The sequence below is a fragment of the Lactuca serriola genome, chromosome 6 (genome assembly GCF_051521515.1).
Source record: "Lactuca serriola cultivar US96UC23 chromosome 6, Lser_US96UC23_V15, whole genome shotgun sequence".
NCBI classification, from domain to species: Eukaryota; Viridiplantae; Streptophyta; class Magnoliopsida; order Asterales; family Asteraceae; genus Lactuca; species Lactuca serriola.
Genome location: NC_136413.1, coordinates 166,376,157 through 166,383,886, shown reverse-complemented (window position 1 = coordinate 166,383,886; position 7,730 = coordinate 166,376,157).

The window sequence follows — 7,730 nt, the reverse complement described above, 5'->3', positions numbered from 1 at the left end:
ACAAGGGGCTTGGGCTACATGGTCATCAAGAAAAGGACGGTAGGGATTATCCCTTAAACCCTAGTTGTGACACCAAGTTTTCTCAACTATATAAGGAGCCTCCACCCCTTGATTTCGTCTATAACTTCTTCTCCATAATCCTTGGAAGAAATTCTCTCCTCTCTCCTAGTTCTTTCTCTTGCTAGCTTGGATGTGATTCTATTAGAGGCACGTCACTTGTGGTGCTTGCTTCCAAGAGATCAACAAGAATTGTATGTAATCCTAAAACCTTCTCTAGGTAATTTCAAAAATAGCCTTAGGTTTGTAGGTTTCTTTTTGATATTTTTAGTTATAGGTTCAATAGAGAAAACATAGATGTTGTTTAGGTTGCATGCAAACTTAAGTGTTTTATTTTATTTGCTTACCTAAATCCCATTAGTGGTATCAGAGCAGATTGTTTGTTTTTCTGATGAATAGCTATAATAAAAGAATAGTTCAAATAAGGTTTATTTAAAATAAACACTAAGAGGCCATACAAGGGATAGGTTTTTAAGAAACATAGCGTCCACCCATTAGTTTCTTAAATTAAAGGCTAGGGTTTTGAAACTGTAGCCTTCAACCCCAAGTAATTTCGAAAATGGTAGGATTATAGGATTTCCATATCTGATAATTGTTAGCTTAATTTGATTAAAAGGGATAATTATAAAATTGGATCCTTTACCCTTATTTTCAAAATTCATAGGGTAAGAATTATGATTAATTTATTTGATTAATTTGATTAGATGATCCTTACTTGATATAATTTATTTAATTGTTAATAATTAAATCATTTGATTAATTAATTTACTGTTAATTTAGAAAATTAAAATATAAACCCTAGTATATTGAAAAGTTTAAAATACACCATATAACATATGTATAATTAAAAGGTTAATTAATTATTATATGTATAAGAATGAGTCAGTCAAATTGCTAGTACGCCTCATTGACGAAGCTAGTTTATAAGTTTAAAATGGTAGTAGAATGGGTGTCCACACTCACTCACCATTTCCTTGATTAGTGGAGAGTCGTTATCCGAAAGTATTTGATAGGACAAAGTAATTCTCATTAAAAGTGTAATGCTATTAAAAGTATCTAAAACCTTTTATTAAAAAATCCCAATATTAGATAATTTAGAAAAATGTGAATTTGTATGCTAACCCATGAAATTGCACATTACACTTCATAAGTCGTTAGTGGAGCATGTTTGGTTAACCAAAAAAATAATAGAGAGTCATAAAAAGTGGTAATGGGTATCTTTTAAATTATCATTGTTGATGGAGTGAGTGTGGTTTACTAGCACATCAATTGGGAAAATAAATGACAATGAGGTTACCAAGCACATTTGTATGGTTATTCACATCTTATTTGTGATCCTCGGCATCCTAATCTCAAATAGAAGAGCATAATCTGAGATTAAACATGTCATTGAATAGTTTCAATGAATCTCAAAATATCTAGGAGTTTCACTTAACTTAATTTCTTTCACAATTTCGTTTTTGTTTTCTAAGTTATGAATTATATAGTTGGATCTTAGCTTTAATATTTTATTTTAGATTATTATATTAATGATTATTCTTATCTAACTGAATCTATCTTCCATTTTCAGATGTCTACTTCAAATGATGGTTCTGGTTCCTCCTCCTCCTACCAAAACTTCTCGTTCTTGTCCATTTGCTCAAAGGTGACATTGGACGGCACTAATTACAATGATTGGATGCACAACATCAAAATGGTCCTTCGTTTCGAGGACATGGAATATTTATTTTAGAAAGAACTAAATGAAAATGACGAAGAGATGGCCACTCCTGAAGAATTAGCCATCTACAAAAGGCACCACAATGATGCACAAAAGTTGCTAACATCATGGTAGCCACCATGACTCCTAAGCTGTAGAGATTTTATAAAGAAGACTAGCCGTACGAGATGAAAAAGGACCTTGTGGAAAAGTTCCACAATGAGCTCAACATGAAAACTATAACATGGTCAAATCCCTTATGGACTGCAAACACAATAGGTAAACTTTTTCTGTACCACGTGCAAAGGATGCTACGATATGTGGAGAGCCTAGTTAGGCTTAACATAAATTTTGATGAAGCGTTGGCTATTAGCATAGACCTGAACTCGTTGTCGAGTAGTTATGATCAGTTCATCTTGGCTTATCATTTGAATAACAAAGAGACCACATTGGCTCAATTGTAAATCCTTCTACAGATAGCTAAAGCAGGTATGAAGGGAAAAGATATTGCAACCTCTCCTACTAGTGCTTTTGTCCTGGCCATTGGACAAGGAAAAGGTAAAAAGAGGAAAGGTCCTCCCAAGCAAAACTGGAAGGAAAAATCTCATGCAAGGTTATCTAGTAGTGGCCCTAAAGCAAAGTCTAGTTCTAATCATCCACCCTCTTCTAATCCATAGGAGGCTATTTTGTTTTTACTGCAACGACAAGGGGAATTAGAAAAGAAGTCACCTGCGGTATCTACAAGATATCAAAGATTGCAAAGTGAAGCCGACTTTTGCAGGTATATACACTATTTCATCCAATAACTCATCATCTTCTTGTTCTTGTTTCCTTGATGCATGATGTGGATTTCACATTTGTTCTTATTTGTAGGGTCTAAGAAGAAGTGAGGAGGTGGAGCACGGTAGTATGAACCTGATCATGGGGAATAGGCAATCTTCTCATGATACCAAGATTGAAGTTTATAGTCTAGTGCTTAGTAATGATGTTAGTTTAGATTTAATAAATTATTGCTACTTGTCAGAAATGACAAGGAACATTATCTCTTTTCGTGCATTGTTCAAACAAGGGTTTAGATATTTATTTAATGATTTGAATGGTTCTATTTTTCTGCTTATAAAAATGGTGTTTTATATTTTGAAGCTTTACCTTGTGATGGTGTGTATGAAACTGTGATATGTGTAGACAATTTAGGCAATAATGTATTTAAAATCTATTCGTCTAATGGTATAGAGAAAGCATAACTGTGACATTTTTGTCTTGGACACATTAACAAGTAACGTATCGCCTAACTCCAAAAGGATAGAGTGTTGGAATCATTTGACCTAAGGTCAGATGATGCATGCAAATCTTTTCTTTTGGGTAAGATGAAAAAATCATCTTTCACTGGATCTTATGAAAGAGGTGAAGGTTTATTGGACCTCATACATACGGATGTGTGTGGGCCCTTCAGATCCACTATAAGTGATGCAAATCAATTTTATGTAACATCTACAAATGATTATATTAGATATGGCTATATTTACTTAATCAAACATAAATCGGAAACCTTTGAAAAGTTCAAAGAGTTTAAACATGCAGTTGAGAATCAATGGGCGGGAAGCTTAAGATGTACTTATGCGATATAAGTGGAGAGTATCTTAGTATCGAGTTCCACGATTACCTCAAGGAATGTGGACTAGTTTCACAATTGACCCTTCCTAGGACACCAAAATTTAATGGTATGGATAAGAGGCGCAATCATACCTTGTTAGACATGGTTCATTCCATAATGAGTCGAGTTGCTCTTCCAATTTCATTCTTGCGGTATGCCTTAGAGACTACCACCCATAATCTTAATCTTGTCCCAACTTAGAAGGTTGCCAAAAAAACCTCACGAGATGTGGATAGGGAAGGTTCCCTCTTTATCACATATCAAGGATTGGGTTTGTGAATTTTTCGATAGACGAGGGACTCACAGCAAGCATTGAACCTCGTAGTGGAAGATGTATTTTCATCGGATACCCACAAAGATCCTATGGATATTTGTTCTACAGATCTAGTGAGAACGTGGTCTTTGTAGCACGAAAAAGATTCTTTCACGAGAGAGAGCTAATATGCAAAAGGACAGTGAGAGTACCATTTAGATTGACAAGACTCAAGAATCAAACGTTGAAGGAACATCTGAAGACGCTAGGGTTCAACCAGAGGAAGAGATTCCAGTTGAACCAGTTGACAAATAATTACCTCTTCATCTCTTTAGTAAAGTTTGCATGCCAGCTCAGTTCTATGGTTTCCATATAACTACAGATGGTGTTACGTTTATTAGTGATAGTACACTAGTAAATTTAAATGAACCTGCTAACTACAAGGAAGCAATAGAAGGCCCTAGGGCGGCCAAATGGCAAGAGGCAATGGACTGTAAATCAAGTCCATGTATGACAACCAAGTTTGGAATTTGGTTGATCAACAACCTGGTCGAAAGACATTTGGTTGTAAATGGATCTTCAAGAAGAAGACCAATATGAATGGTACTGTGCACACATTCAAAGCTCGACTGGTTGCAAAGGGTTTTACTCAAAACCCAGTTATTGACTATGATGAAACCTTTTCACTAGTGGCTAAGATAAAATCTATTAGGATAATGCTCGCCATAGCTGCCTTTCATGATTATGAAATTCGGCAGATGGAAGTCAAAACCAATTTTCTTAATGGGAAGTTTCCTGAGGATGTTTACATGAATCAACTAGAGGGTTTTTTGATGAAAAGTTTCCTAATAGAGTATGTAAGCATGAGAAATCAATCAATGGATTGAAACAAGCATCTCGCAGATGGAATCTTTGTTTCGACGAGAAAGTCAAGGAGTTTGGTTTCTCTAGAAGCGAAGATGATTCATGGATATATGTCAAATATAGTAGGAGTATATTTACCTTCCTAGTATTGTATGTTGATGACATATTGCTTATAGGAAACGACATTCCAAATTTACAAGAGGTTAAGTCTTGGCTTGGAAAGTGTTTCGCTATGAAGAACCTAGGTGAGGCTAACTATATTCTGGGGATAAGAATTCTATGAGACAGGAGTGAAAGACTAATAGGACTTAGTCAAAGTACATATTTAGAAAAAGTGCTAAAAAGTTTTAGAATGGAAAATTCCAATAAAGGAGAACTGCCTATCCAGAGTAATACCAAACTGAGTAAGACTCAAAGTCTGAGTATTGATGCTGAAATAGTAGAGAGTAAGATTACATATGCTTCTGTCATAGGATCTATCATGTATACTATCGCATGTACTCTCCCTGACGTGTCCTTTTATTTACGCATGGCCAGTCATTATTATGGAAATCCAGGTAAAGCTCATTGGATAGCAGATAAGTATATTTTAAAGTATATGTGAAGGACCAAGGAGTATGTCCTAGTACTTGGTGGCGGTGATACGTTGAGAGCAACTAGGTATAGTGACGCCAACTTTCAAACAGATAGAGATAACTTCCGTTCTCAATTTGGTTGGGTATTTACTTGGAAAATTTCCAAACAAGAGACAGCACCTGATTCTACCTGTGAATCGGAGTACATAGCGGCAAGAAAAGCATCAAAGGAAGCAATTTGGTTGAAGAACTTCATCAGAGATCTTGGATTTGTTCTAACCATTAAGGATTCGATGGAACTTTTCTGTGATAATAAAGGGGCGGTCGCCTTGACAAAGGAATTATTTATGAGTTTGTTTACTGCTTTTTTCAATTGTTTATTCTTGTAGTTCATTTTTTGCATGTTTTACTTCTCGAATAATTCGATTATTCAAAACCCCACAATCATTCATACTTTTGGAAGTAAATAGTGAATTAAGACTGTCATGAATTGATTTGTAGATTATTTGTGGAGTTTCAGACATAGCTATGGTATTGCTACAATGTTCACGAGTACTTAAAAATGGAGATTTAGGTATTGGATTAACCCACGCTCAGAGAATTACTTCGTGGAATTAACCACAAGTAATTCTGAGACGATAATATGTTATAATCTTGAAATAGAGATACATGAGTTGTAGTTTACAACTTGGTTGTGCATTGATAATATGTAAACGCATCAGTAACTTGATGTCATAAAACGTATTATCATGCATGATTTGATGAGTAAGTAGTGCAAGCATATAAGTCAAAGTTTATTTATTCATTTTTCCCTAACTAGAAAAGCAATATCTTTGGGCCCCTCGGTAATTTGGTATTGACTTATAGTGTTGGGCCCAACTAGGACTAAATTGATGTGTTTAATTAGAAGCTCTATGTCGTTACATATCATAAATGAAGAAAAAAATCTTGGACAATGAGATTTCTTGTATTGCATGTCTCGTGTTCGAATGATATATTGTAGAAAGGATGATTATATGATCACTTATCTTAGTACACATAACTGACTGGGTAAGAGTTCGACAACAACTTTTGGAAGCTACAAATTTTTGGTCAATTCAGAAGTTATACTGGCATTTATAATTATAGACTTATCCAAGTGGGAGACTATTGAATTACATGTCTAAGCCCATAACTAAAATTGGTATATACTTGAATTGATAGTAGCACAATCCTTTTAGGTTTCCCTCAAACCTAGCAATTGGACAGATGATATTAGAGAGATATATATGTATATATATATATATATAGAGAGAGAGAGAGAGATTAATTTATCATGTGAAGAATAAGTTAAATAAATTTTTTATTAATGTGTTATGAAAATGACATGTTAATTAGAAATCATATTAATTAGTTAATAATTAATCAGAAATTACTTGAAATTAGTTTTGCGATTAATTGGATTAATTAAAAGTACAGAGACTGTTTTGTTATTTATAAATAGTTTAGAATGGAAGGTTCTAGAACCTTATGAAAGAGGTCAACAAAAATATCTAGGGAAACCCTAGGAGATTTCGTCCAAGGCCCCTTGGACAAGGGGCATGGGCTACTTGGTCACCAAGAAAAGGAATGTAGGGATTATCCCATAAATCCTAGCTTTGGCACCAAGTTTCCTCAACTATATAATGATCCTCCTCCCCTTGATTTCGTTTATTCCTTCTTCTCCATAAGCCTTGGACGAAATTATCTCCTCTCTCCTAATTCATTCTCTGGCTAGCTATGGTATAATTCCATTAGAGGCATGACACTTGTGGTGCTTGCTTCCAAGAAATCAACAAGAAAGGTATGTAATCCTACTCCCTTCTCTAGGTAATTTCGAAAATAGCCTAGGGTTTATAGGTTTCTTTTTTTTTTCTTAGTTATAGGTTCAATCGAGAAAACATAGATCCTATTTAGGTTACAAGTAAACTTAAGGGTTTTATTTTGTTTATTTACCTAAATCCCATCAACCTTCTCACCTGTAGCAAAGATCAAGTCTATTAGGATATTGCTTGCCACAACAACATTTCTTGATTATGAAATATGGCAATTGGATCTGAAAACTACTTTCTGTAACGCTCGTACATCCGGGCTAGTCAATTTGGAGACGATAAGCATCAAGAATGACTTTTTGATGGAAGATTATTTAGAAGGATTAATCTTAACCAAGTTTTAGTATATGTCACAAGGTTTCCGTGCATATAAAGAACGCCAAAAGCCGAGTTATAACGAAGAAGTGATGACCTGTCGAAGTTTCGCGACAAAACCGCCACGACCCAACGCGACGTAAATAATGAATTTAAGGTAGATAGATATATATCCTTAGTGATCAAAACGAGATTCGAAGATGTCTTTATAGTAGTCCAACGATAAAAAGACAGACGAAAACGGAGTTCAGATGAAGGAGTTATGAATTTCGAACGGAGTTTTCCTGTCCCGGCCTACTAAAGATAATCTATAAGTAATATATTTATAATATATTAAAAATAAAGTAACAATTAGCCAATAGAGCCTAAACGAGAGTTGTAGAGCATAATCTCACCTATGTGTCGATATAAAGAACGTCGAAAACGGAGTTCGTATGCGAAAGTTATGAATTTCTGAAGTTCG